Source organism: Triticum aestivum, chromosome 2A (assembly GCF_018294505.1).
Source record: "Triticum aestivum cultivar Chinese Spring chromosome 2A, IWGSC CS RefSeq v2.1, whole genome shotgun sequence".
Taxonomy (NCBI): domain Eukaryota; kingdom Viridiplantae; phylum Streptophyta; class Magnoliopsida; order Poales; family Poaceae; genus Triticum; species Triticum aestivum.
The window spans coordinates 653,366,939-653,380,208 of NC_057797.1; the positions used below are offsets into that span (position 1 = coordinate 653,366,939).

At 51.3% G+C, this 13,270-nt stretch overlaps 1 long non-coding RNA gene across 1 annotated transcript; it reads left to right on the forward strand.

The window, feature by feature from the left end:
- The first annotated feature begins 6,541 nt into the window (after positions 1-6,541).
- Positions 6,542-8,848, forward strand: LOC123185811 (uncharacterized). Its single transcript, XR_006493500.1, has 3 exons — positions 6,542-7,890; positions 7,978-8,273; positions 8,439-8,848. It is a non-coding gene; the product is annotated as an uncharacterized lncRNA (long non-coding RNA).
- Positions 8,849-13,270: the final 4,422 nt, after the last annotated feature.

Sequence of the window (13,270 nt, forward strand, 5' to 3'; positions counted from 1 at the left end):
CCCGCGAGGCTTGGCCCCTCGCGAGGGTCTTGAGCTTGAGCTGATGAAGATGGACCGCGCTGGGCCCCCACTTGAGCCACGCTGCAGGCCGCAGGCAGGCAAGTCTGGGGACCCCCGTTCCCAGAACGCCGACAGTAGCCCCCGAGCCCAAGGCGCGCCCGTGCTTGGCCTAGCAGGAAAGCGAAGGGGCAAGCGCGAAGCGCCGTGGGCCCTAACAGCCTGCGGCCTTGGGCGCCACGTGGCGATTGATTGGATGTGGGCGTCTACGCTTCCCACGACACTTTGCGACCGCACGACTTGATAAGTCCCTGCATGCAGAGAAACCGGTCATGATTACCTGCGATCGTGGTGCTCGACGGTTGGCCTCCTCCGGCTATAAGTACGAGGCTGCGCGAGTCCCTTCAGTCCATCCCTTGCCGCCGCTCCTTTCCTTCTTCTTTCTCGCTCTTGCTTCTCCTTATGCCAATGACACCAATCCGTCGGTTCTCTGCAGAAGAGAAGGGAAAGGCCCCCCGAGAGGGTCCTGACCCACTTCCGCCGAAGAAACAGCTGGTTCTCTGCCATCGAGATGAGGGTGCTCAGCAGGAGGCGCCGAGGCCCCGGTACGAGCGGCCGTCGCCTGGGTATTCGCTACCCTTGTACGCCCGCGTCGTGGGTCCTGGAGGAGAAGGCGTCGAGCGACATCGACGGTGCCGCCGTCGACGCCGGCCAGTCACGGTGGTGCGTGTCGTTCCTCCTGGAGTCCACGCCGAGCGCTCCTCTCGCGAGCTCGTGCTCCACGCCGCCATGCCTCCAAGCTCTTGGATTCGCATTCCCCATCCTTCGCCTTCGAGATGCCGCCGAGCGGGGCTCTGGAGCTCTGGCTGTAGCACGCTGACTGCGGTACCCTTGCAACCGGAGCGGAGGTCGCGGTCGTCGCTCCGGGCAAGGTCTTCATGACCCGGGGCTGGGGCGAAATCGCCCGGGTCTGCTGGACGGTAGGTGCCCTCGTGATTCATCTTGAATACGATGGCACCTCCCTGATGTTCTTCAAGGTCTTCGATGCTGAAGGACGCCGGCTGGAGTGCTGCCCCAGGGAGAGTGGGAGGGGCGACGAACCGGCGAGGACCTGGCCCGCCCATCGGCCCTTCAGCAGCTCCTCAGGCGGCAGCGGAGGAGTTGGGGAATCCAGCGGCTCCCCCGAGCTCCTGGCGACTCCGGAGACGAGCGACGACAGCTACGAGCCCCCGAGCTCGCGCCGTGCTCGGAGCGGGGCAGTTGCGTCCAGCCGCCGATGCCACTGATCTGGATGGGGTTAGCGTCGATGTTGGGCAGCCCACTGTTGATGATGGCGTCCCTTGCGGCGGTGCGGGCGATTAGCGTTCCTTAGGATTAGTACACTTCTTCCCTGCGAGGAATCGAAGCAACACCCCGCGGGGGCATGTAAGGCGTCCGCCATCAATGTGAGGTGCTTGTCCTGTCTCGGCTCGGCTCCCCTTTTCTATCCTCACGAGGACTTGGCGCTCTATGCTGACAGGTCCCAGTCCCCAGGCAGGCTTCAGCCGTCGCTGGTATGCCAGGTCGCGATGCCGTGGTCAAGGCCAGGAGGTGAGTGGCCCGAGGTCCGGTAAGAGCCCCCGAGTCGCGATGCTTGGGAGGTCCCCTTTAGCGCTCAAGCAGCCCTCGCTGGGCGAGAAAGGAAGGCAACGTCGCCATGACAGATCCGCATTGGGCGAGGGTTTTTGCGCTGCGTTGGTTCAACTCCTGTAAGGGCGTGACTTATCTGTTGAGTCTGGTGTAGTTCCTCGACGAAGCGCCTGGCCCGAGCGGTGGCAGCTGAGGCGCTGCTGGGTTAGGTCCTCGCGAGCTTCTTCCCACTCCCCCGCACTTTCCTTAATGCTTTACGTCCTCAGGTCCCGTTCCTCGAGCGAGCTCAGCCGCTGCTGGTATGACAGGTCGCGATGCCGTGGGTCAAGGCCAGGGGGTGAGGGCTGGAGAGCCAGTAGGAGCCCATGAGTCGCGATGCTCAGGTGCCCCCTTATAACGTGCAAGCGGTCCATGCCGGAGAGAGGGAGAGACAGCTCGCGATGTCCCTAGCGTTGCTCCTGGAGTAGGTCCTGCACACCAATCATGAAGAGAAACAATACCTGTCGTTACGGTTGCCAGCCAACCTTTGTCGCTCCGAGGAAGTGATTGGGGCACTGAGGGCCTGGTGAGGTGGCGCCTTGCGGGGCTGCCGCGGCCAGAGCTCGACCACTCAGATCTATCGGTGTTGAAGGGACGGATCCGTGCGCAGACGCCGTGCCAGAGCGAGCAGCTTCATAGGTAGGCGTCAATCGAGCAGGCGATTAGGTCGGGTGTGTTAAGCACGCAGGAGGAAATTCATTTAAATAGATGCGAGAAAAGCAAACGCCATTGGGCCAGGCCCGAGCAGCTCGGGGATGATGCAGCCCGAGGGGCGCCCCCAACAAGGTAAGTAAAGAGCATAAGCAAAATGGATACATGCCATAGGGACGGACCCACGCGGCCTGGGAATGATGCGGCCCTGTGGGCGCTCCCAGCTAAGAATGGAATTTAGAAAGATGTCACCTGGTGCCGTTGAAGATGGAGTTATGTTGAAGAAGCGGGCGATGTGTGATGAAGACGTCGATCCTCACGAGCCCCCAGGCTAGGAGCCTCGGGAGGCTCCGGGGGCACTGGTGGGTCTCCGAGAGCCATCTCCATCTCCGCCAGGACCGCATGATGCCTGACCTCTTGGGCCTCCAGAATGCTCCTCAGCAGGTGCTGATGAGCGGCGACCGCGTTCGGCAGGCCGAAAGGCATACGAACGTAGTTGTGAGGTGGACCCTCGCAACGCCCCACGCATGAAGGCCAGAGGCGCTCCTGAGACGCGGCTCGGTTGAGCCCTGGCACGCCGATGCAGACACGCAGCCCACTATCCTCGCCTGGATGTGGGGCTATGGCGGGCGAGCGGCGACTGTCGCGCATGACTCTCGACTCCTGTAGCTCCTGGGTGTTCCTTGCGATGAACTCCTGAGGGTTTGGTCTTTCTTGCCTTGAAACGTACCTGGAAGCACCCCTCCAAGTGGTGCCCGAGCGCCTCCCTCGCGACCTTGGCAAAGTCGGTGGCTCTCCAAGAAAAAGCCCCCGAGCCCTGCCTGAGGAGGGCGCCAGGCGCGCCTTCCTATGCGAGAGAGGGTGGCGCTTCCTGATTGGGTGCAGATCCTGACGCAACACCTCCGGAGGCGCCTGCCTCCTTATGGCTTGGGTCAGGCGAAACCTTCTTCTTCTTAAGTGTCGCCTCGGGAAGCCTTCCGTTCGTGTGGTCCGGGTCTTCGATTGCTGCGGCTTGGAATGCGCGCTCAAGTGAACACACTGCGTCCCTTTCTTCACAGGGTACGGTGATGACTCCACCGCTTCCTGGCATCTTGAGGACATTGTACCCATGGTGAGTCACTGCCATGAACTTGGCCATGGCCGGGTACCCGAGGATGGCGTTGTATGGCAGACGGGTGTGGGCGACGTCGAAGTCGATGAGCTTGGTGCGGTAGTTGTTGCGCTGTCCGAAGGTGACTGGAAGGCGAACCTGCCCTACGGGAACAGTGGAACCATCAGTGACTCCTGAGTAGGGCTTGGTCGGCTGGAGCTGATCGTGCTGCACTTGGAGATTGTCGAATGTCTCGACGGACAGGATGTTGAGTCCTGCTCCACCGTCAATGAGGGTCCTGGTGACCTGCACGTTGCTGATGACTGGGGAGCAAAGCATCGGGAGGACTCCGGTCGTTGCCGCGCACTTGAGCTGATCCGCTGAGCTAAATGTGATAGCGCACGCAGACCACCTGAGAGGGCGCGTGGCCTCAAGCTTGGGGAGGACTGCATTCACCTCACGAGCAAACTGCTTGAAAATGCGATGTGAGGCTGGGGCCTGCGCGCCACCCAAGATGCAAGCGATTGCACGCGGCTCCTGGAATCCCCCAGCCCCCTCGTCTTGATGTTGGTCTTCGTTCCTCCTCGGCGGTGGCGGCAAAGGAGGAAGGCCTACATTGACGTACGGGCGATCCTCACGAGGCTGATCTCTCCAGCCTCCCTCGCGAGGCTGGTCCTGCCAGCGATCCTCGCGAGGTCGGTCACGCCACCCTTGCCGAGGGCCAAGGTCTTCCCATCGTCCGCCACCTCTTCCTCCTCGGCCATAGCCCCTGTCGTTGCACTCGGGGCGTCGGCCGACACGTCCATCTCTCACGGCCCTGAGCTCTTGACATTCGTTGGTGTTGTGGGTGTGGAGGTCGTGGTACACGCAGTACCGGCTGCCCTTGGATGACTCGGGCTGATCCCTGCCTCGCTTTGTGTCTGGCTCCGCTGCAAGCACAACAGCCCCCTTGCGCTTCACGTCCTTGGCCTTGGGCTTCTTCTCTTCTGGGTTGGCAGCCGGGAGTTCGAGGAGGGAAAGGCGCCCTTCCTCAGCCCTGGCGCATTTGGTCGCCAAGTTGAACAGCTTCAGAGATGTGCACAGGTCTTCATGGATTGCTAGCTCCTCCTTCATCTTGATGTTGCGTACGCCATCGGAGAAGGCCGAGATGATGGCTTCTTCAGTCACCTTGGGGATCTTGAGGCGAGCGTTGTTGAAGCGCTGGATGTATTTCTGCAGGGTTTCCCCTTGCTGCTGCTTGATGCGGCACAGATCGCCCACGGCCGGGGGCCGGTCGCGAGTGCCCTGGAAGTTGGTGATGAAGCGAGTGTGCATCTCGTCCCAGGAGGAGATTATGCCAGGAGCCAGGTTCAGGAGCCAGGTGCGGGCCCCGTCCTTGAGCGCCATGAGAAACCAGTTCGCCATGACCCTTTCGTCTCTGTTGGCGGCTTCGATGCATAGCTCGTAGAGCTGTAGGAACTCCGCGGGGTCCGTCGTGCCATCGTAGCGAGGGTGCAGGTCAGGCTTGAATTTGCCTGGCCATGCGACGCCGCGTAGCTCGGGGGTGAGGGCGCGGCAGCCTGCCGTGGCCACCGGTGCCTTCTGCTGGTGCTGGGCTTGCTCAGCGCGCCGCCGCTTGGAGCAGCGCGGGGTCTTGTCGTGGAGGTGCAGGGACACGATATTGGCGCGCCGGCGCTGGGAGCGCGCGAGCATGTTCTTGGGGACGAGGGATCTCTTGGCAGCTCCTTTCTTGCTGCGCAGGCGCCGGACGCGGAGGGTCTCGCCTGGGGGCTGCGCGCCTTGGAGCCAGGGCGCCTTCTTGGGGAGGAGGTGGTAGAAGCGCCTCCTGATCCCCGCCTCCTGCGCGGAATGGAGGGCGAGGCAGCGAGAGGGACGGCAAGGGGGAGCCCCCTGCGGCGCTGACGAGCTCGGTGATGCGGGCGAGCCAATCCTCATAGAGATCATCGACGGGGCAGTAGTGCAAGAGCTCTCTTGCCAAGAGCAGCGCGGCGTGCGCGTCCATGGGGGCGCGACGGGCGTGGGATGATGTAGCGGCTGGAGTCAGCGATGGTGTGGCGGTGCGGCCCTCCCGCCGCACCGAAGGATGCTGGGAGGAGGCCTGCTGCTTGTTCCCCACCGGGCCGGTGGCGGCGTTGGCGGCAAGCGACGGGGAACGGCGGGGACGTCCGCCGACGGGCGCCGTCTGGGCGACGCGGGTGGAGAGAGCAGCCCGGCGCTCGGCGCGAGCCCAACGAGCGTCAGCCATGGACACGACGGAAGATCGTACGCGAACAGCGGAAGAAAGATTCCGGCGCACCCCTACCTGGCACGCCAAATGTCGGATTTCGGGTTTCGGCAGACCCTTGAGGTTCGAACACTGGGGTGCGTGCGGAGATCTCTCCCCTACCAATCTACGTCCAGTCTCCTCGCGTGATCTAAGCTGGAAACAAGGGACACAAGGTTTATACTGGTTCAGGCCACCGTTGTGGTGTAATACCCTACTCCAGTGGTGTGTGGTGTGGTGGATTGCCTCAGGGGCTGATGATGAACAGTACAAGGGAAGAACAACCTCGCGAGAGGTGTTCTTGAGCTGGTGCGATGAACTGCTTGGGTGAGTTCAGTCTCCTCTCTCTCTCTGCTAGGGTTCTACCAGATCTCTTCCTCTTTTTTGTCCCTTCTTCTCCCTCTTCACTCTGTGGTGGCTAGCTCTATCTATAGAGGCCCTGGGTCTCTCCCCAAATAATGAGCGGGAAGGACGCCAACAATTGGCCATTTTGAAGGGAAACATCTAGTACAAGTTATCCTGACCAAAGGTGGTCTTCGGCTGCAAAAAGCTCTGGTGATGACGCCGTCTTGGGCTCCACGGTGACCTCCGTCCTGCCGCTCTGTTGGTCTTGGTCTTGTTGCACCGGAATGGTAACCTTTGCCCGATGCCTTGGCCTATGCTTGCCCCCTTTGCACCAAAGGGGAAACAAGGACATTGCGCAGGCCGGCGCCCGCCTGGGCTCGATCGTCATGGCTTGCGTCACGGGCTCCTCGCGAGGTACCCCTGCCTTGATCTCTCCGCCTCCACGCGAGCCTACCTGATGAGGCTGCCTCTAAGGAAGCTTCCGATCGTCCGCCCCGCGAGGCTTGGCCCCTCGCGAGGGTCTTGAGCTTGAGCTGATGAAGATGGGCCGCGCTGGGCCCCCACTTGAGCCACACTGCAGGCCGCAGGCAGGCAAGTCTGGGGACCCCCGTTCCCAGAACGCCGACACCCTCTAAGCTTCCCTAATTAACGCACCATCCCCCATAAAGCCAAAAGGAGGTGGAAAGAAGATGGCAGGACTCGATCCGACCTGAGAAAGGCACCGTCTTGGAATCACCAGCGTCGACCGTGCATTGCGTGGGGGAGGAACGGTCAGGGCAACAACGAACATCGGAGGAGCGCAACATAGGAACTCCAAGTCTCCCGGCACCACCTGGACAGTTTTACTTCACCGAGTTTCGAAGCTCACACATTCGTCCGATAGCAACCAACACAAGCGCGCCGAATTCACACCATGCTCTCGATATTTCTCTTGCAACAACACCCCAACTCAAAAGATAATTGGCTTTGCCGAATCTGAGTCAACTAAGATTTAACAAAGTCTCAGTCGATGTGTTGTTCGTAGGATGTGTAGGAGCCATTGGACGTTTTTGGTTGACCGCATTAGGCCCACACCGAGTTGGGCCAAAAAAGTAAGTGGCGACGACGGCTGGAAACCCTCCAATGGCTGGCGACGGCGGCGACTCAGATATGCGCAAGCGGCGGCGGCAGATGCGGCAACAACACTACCTGGCAGCAGAAGCTGGTGCTCCCCTTCCTGGTGGCCACTGTTGGGTCGTCCTTCACTCATCCATGGCCTCCCCTTCGTCGTCATCGTATCCGATGCCGGTAAGCAACACCCCCTCTCCCCTATGTTAGGTCGGTTGTTAGGATTGATTTCCCCATTGCTCAACGAACCCTCGACGTCGACTAGGTTATGGACGCACGGATGAGGCTGGTAGTTCAGTCAGCATCATTGATAGTTGTGATTCAGGCATGGCTCATAATCATGCACAGGAGAGATGTCCGTCGTGCTGAGGGACCTGCAATCAGTTACGCTCCAATGCTTATGCGGGAGAAGGAGGGGATCGTCAATCTGAACTACATCTTGCAAAGACACAGAGGCCCTGTGGATGCTTTGAATGAAAAGGGCGCCATTTGTCAGATTTTTCCAGACCTTCAGGAGCAGGAGGCTACTACAAGATATCATCCAAACCAGTGTGGAAGAGCAACTGATCATGTTCCTCCATGTTGTTGGCCATAAGCAGAGGTTCAAAGTTATGCAGAACACGTTCATGAGATCAGTGAAGACCATCTCAAGGTACTTCAAGCAAGTGTTCTATGTTGTGGGGAGCTTAGAGGAGAGATGACCAAGTCACCAACCGGCCGGACTCCTACCAAGATTCGCACTAGCCCAAGATGGTATCCATACTTCGAGGTGAGCACTGATGGTATGTACTTCCTGGCTTGATATGCCTTTATTGTTCAAGGTGAGCACTAACACAATCTTGTATTTCCATTTTAGGATTACATTGGGGCAATAGATGGTACTCATGTCACTGTTAGAGTGTTGAAGTCACAAGCTAGAGCATACAGGGGGAGGAAGTACTACACAAGCCAGAATGTGCTTGCTGTTGACGACTTTGATTTGAAGTTCACCTATGTGCTGGTTGGCTCGAAAGGGTCAGCACATGATGCTAACATTATCAGTGATAGTATGAGTCGTCCTAATGGCATCAACATCCCCGATGGCAAGTTCTACTAGCAGATGCGGGCTATGCATGCCAGCTAGGTATTCTTCCACCCTTCATGAAAAACCAGGTACTGATGATACGTCTCCAACGTATATATAATTTTTGTTTGTTCCATGCCATTATAGTATCAATCTTGGATGTTTTATATGCAATTATATGCTATGCTATATCATTTTTTGGGACTAACCTATTAACCTAGTGCCTAATGCTAGTTGCTATTTTTGTTTTCCAGAAAATCAGTGCCAAATGGAGTCCAAACGCTATGAAAACGTTTTGACATTTTTTTCTGGACATAAGAGACCCTGGAAACTTCGGGAGGAGACCAGAGAACGTACAAGGAAATGGCAAGGCAACAGGGCGCACCCTGGGGTGCACCCTATTACCTCATGGGACCTCGAGGCTCCGTCTAACCTAATTCCACTTCAATAAATTCTCAAATATGGGGAAACCAACGAAGAGACACCCAAAACACTTTTTCCGTCGCCGCAAGTCTCTGTTCTTCCGTGATCCCATCTGGAAGCCTTCCTCGGTACTCTGCTGGAGGGAGAATCAATCATGGAGGGCTTCTACATCATCCTTACCGTCTTTCGATGATACGTGAGTAGTTTAACACAGACCTACCGGTCCATAGCTAGTAGCTAGATGGCTTCTTCTCTCTCTCTTTGAACTTCAATACAATGTTCTCCTCGACGTTCTTGGAGTTCTACCCGATGTAATCTTGTTTTGCAGTGTGTTTGTTGAGATCCGATAAATTGTGGGTTTATGATCTGAATATTTATGAATATTAATAGAGTCTTTTGTAAACTTTATTATGCATGATTGTTATAGATTTGTACATCTCTCTGGTCTATCTGTTTGGTTTGGCCACCAGATTGATTTATCATCACCGGGAGAGGTGCTTTGTAATGGGTTCAATCTTGCGGTGCTCTATATCCCATTGACAAAGTAGGGGGCAAGACATGTATTTGTATTATTGCCATTAAGGGTAAAATGACAAGGTTTATTCATATTGATTGGGTTTACTTTGTCTACATCATGTCATCTTGCTTAAGGTGTTGCTCTATTTTATACTTAATACCGTATATGCATGCTGGATAGCGGTCGATTGTGGAGTAGTAGTAGTAGATGAAGGCAAGAGTCAGTCTACTTGTCTCGTATGTGATGCCTATATACATGATCATTGTCTTGAATATTGTCAAAACTATGCGCTTTTCTATCAATTGCCCAACACAAAATTGTTCGCCCACCGTATTCTATGTGCTCAAGAGAGAAGCCTCTAGTGAAAATTATGGACCCCGGGTCTACTTTTATCATATATATAAGAAAACAAAAATACCTTGTTGCAATTTTATTCTTTTGTTTTGCAATTTATTTTATCTATCTATCACTATCAGAAATAATCCTTGCAAATAACGATTTCAAGGGGATTGATAACCCTCTTGCCAGTGTTGGGTGCAAGTATCTACTTTTGTGTGTGTAGGTGATGTTCACGAGGCTTTGTGTGATTCTCCTACCGGATTGGTACCCTGTTTATCACTGAGGAAAATACTCATCTCTATCGTGTTGTATATTCTCTCCTCTTCGAGGAAAATCCCAACGCAGTTCACAAGTAGCAGGAATAATTTCTGGCGCTGTTGCTGGGGAGACATCATCAAAAATCTATCAAGTACCTTCGCACAAACTATCATCTACTTGCTCTTATTTTTATTTGCCCTTGCCTCTCGTTTTCATCTCCCCTACTTCTATTTTTTTTACAGAAACAAAAAAAATTGTTTGCTTGCTTTGTCGCCATGTCTCGAGAAAATACCAAGTTATGTGACTTTTCCAATACTAATAATAATGAATTTATTAGTACTCCAATTGCTCCTCCCACCACTAGTGGGGAGTCATGTGATATTAATGTTGTTTTGCTAAATGTTGTTACAAAAGAACAATTTTCCGGTAGTCCTAATGAAGATGTTGCATCCCATGTTAATACTTTTGTTGAATTATGTGTTATGCAAAAGAAAAAAGATGTGGATAATGATATTGGAAAATTGAAATTATTATGTTCTTACTACGAGATCGTGATAAAACTTGGTTTCCATCCTTGCCTCAACATAGTATTGATTCTTGGGATAAGTGTAAGGATGCTTTTATTGCCAAGTATTTTCCTCCTTCTAAAATTATTTCTCTTAGAAATCAAATTATGAATTTTAAGCAACTTGAACATAAACATGTTGCACAATCTTGGGAGAGAATGAAATTAATGATAAGAAATTGTCCCACTCATGGTTTAAGATTATGGATGATTATACAAAATTTCTATGCGGGGGTAAACTTTGTTTCTAGAAATCTTCTAGACTATGCTGCAGGAGGTACTTTTATGTAAATCACATTGGGAGAAGCTACAAAACTCCTTGATACAATTATGGCAAATTACTATCAATGGCACACCGAACGAGCTCCAACTGGTAAGAAGGTAAATTATGTCGACGAAATTACAACTTTGAGCGATAAAGTGAATGCTCCTAAGAAAATGATTGCTAGAAAAAATGATCATGTCGATTCTAATGATGTGCCATTATCTACTTTGATTGAGCAAAAGAATGATGCCATTGATGTGAATTTTATCTCTAGAAAAAATTTCAACAACAATGCTTATAGAGGTAATTTCAATCCTAGACCGTATCCTGAAAATTCCCCTAATAATTATGATAATTCCTTGTAAATAATAATAATAATAATAGGGTACCTACTCATCTTGAGAACCATATTAAAGAATTCATTAATTCTCAAAAGATTTTTAATGCCATGGCGGGAGAAAAATTGAATAAATTTGATGATATGGCTATGAACATGGATAAAATTGTTCATAATATGGAAACTCTTAAATCTAATTTTTTTTCCAACTAAGCATGATATTAATGAGTCTATCAAAGCTATCTATGTCTCCATTAATGAAGTTAAAGGGAAAACTGCTAGGTTGAGAGCCAAGCGAGAAATTCTAGAAAAAAACAATTCTGCCCGATTTTTACCGTAATCATGATGAAGAAATTAAAATGATTGGTGTCTTGGCTATTGAATATTTTTTTAGTAATATAAAACTTGGTGAAAAAGGGACTGGAGATGAGCCAACTTTAGCTAGAAGGTGTCCCAATCGTTTGAAGAGTGATATTCTTAATAATATAAATAATATAAGTAGGTTTGGGGAGGTCAAGACTTTAACTACTGATGTGCCCAGTTCTTTGGATTACAAGGACTTTAATTATGATAGTTATTATTTAATTGAGTGTATTTCCTTATTGCAACCCATGATAAATTCACCCAATGCTTATGAACAAAACAAAACTTTTACTAGACATTTTGCAGAAGCTATGATGAAAGGTCATGAAGAAAATTTAGAGTTGGAGGTTTCAATACCTAGGAAATTATATGATGAATGGGAACCCACTATTAAAGTAAGATGAAATGTTATGAATGTAATGTTCTATGTGATTTGGGTGCTAGTGTTTCCAATATACCAATATCTTTATGTGATTTGCTAGGCCTTGTTGATATGGATGAATGTTCCCTTAATTTGCACTTAGCGGATTCCACTGTAAATAAACCATTGGGTAGAATAAATGATGTGATTATTATTGCTAATAGAAATCATGTGCGGTGGATTTCATTGTGCTTGATATTGAATGTAATCCGTCTTGTCCTATAGTACTTGGAAGACCTTTCCCATGTACCATATGTGCTATTATTGATATGAAAGAAGGTAACATAAGGTTCGAATTTCCATTAAAGAAAGGGATGAAACACTTTCCTAGAAATATAATTAAGCCACCATATGAGTCTATTATGAGGGACATCTATGGGATAAAAACTAAGGATGACAATACTTGAAATTATGCATTACGCCTAGCTAGGGGCGTAAAACAATAGCGCTTGTTGGAGGCAACCCAATAGTTATCTTATTTTTCTTTTTTATGTGTTGACACGATTATTCTACTTTGATGATTGTGTTTTATGTTTTAATTAGTGTTTGTGCCAAGTAAAGCCTTTGGGATGATTTGGTCGATAGTTGACTTGATTCTGTGAAAAACAAAAACTTCCACGCTCACTCCAGGAATTCTTAAGAATCACTCAAACATGATTTGATCTGATTTTTTACACATGATAAATATAAAAATTTCCCACGTTGTCCTAATTTTTTAGATTTGTTAGAGTTTCATAAGTATGGTCATTGTTCAGATCATCACAAACTGTGCTGTTTTAGACAGATTATGTTTTTGTTGCATACTTTGCTTGTTTTGATGAATCTATGGATTATATCGGGGGGTATAAGTCATGGAGAAGTTAGAATACAGTAGGTATTATGAAATAATAAAGGGATTTTTACATATGCGCCCTGGTTCCTTAGCTCTACTCATTCATCCCCGCGCTCTTAACTTTTGCTCAATTTTCCCCACTCCCTTGCCAGAAACCCTCATAACTGGTCACAATGAACGGTCGGACGTTGCCGTCGGGTCAAAGGCTTGACCATTAACTCTGACGAGTGGGTCCAGGCTGGACTGTGTCGTCCATTGGACCTGACAGGTGAGGTCGCGTTGGGTGGTGTCGATGTTCGACCGTTGGGCCGTCCCTTGCATTAAACGTCTGCGTGCACAACGCCAGGACAGAAGCCTGCTATGCATGCACCCAGCAAAGCTTGCCTGCATGCGTTGATCGAGCCTGCATGCGCTGATGCCATGATGCGTCAACCGAGCCTGCATGCGCCGATGCATCCTCCACGATGCACTAACCGAGCAGCTTTCTTGCACGCTAGCTGCCACGGATGCAGCGACGGTCACTGCCACTGGTTCCTCTCTTCTAGCTAGGTGGCTACATATCTGTGGCTTGTGTAAAAAAAGAGCCACTCCCTTGCTTAGCTCTACTCGTTCATCCCTACTAACAAAGCTTGCTTGCATGCACTAGGTGGTTACTAACAAGGGAACCCTACTAACAAACCGAGCTCTCTAAGAAAACAATCAACAAATATGTTGTCCCAATATGTAGATAGGGCCAACAAGCCCATATCATGATCACATAGTTCAA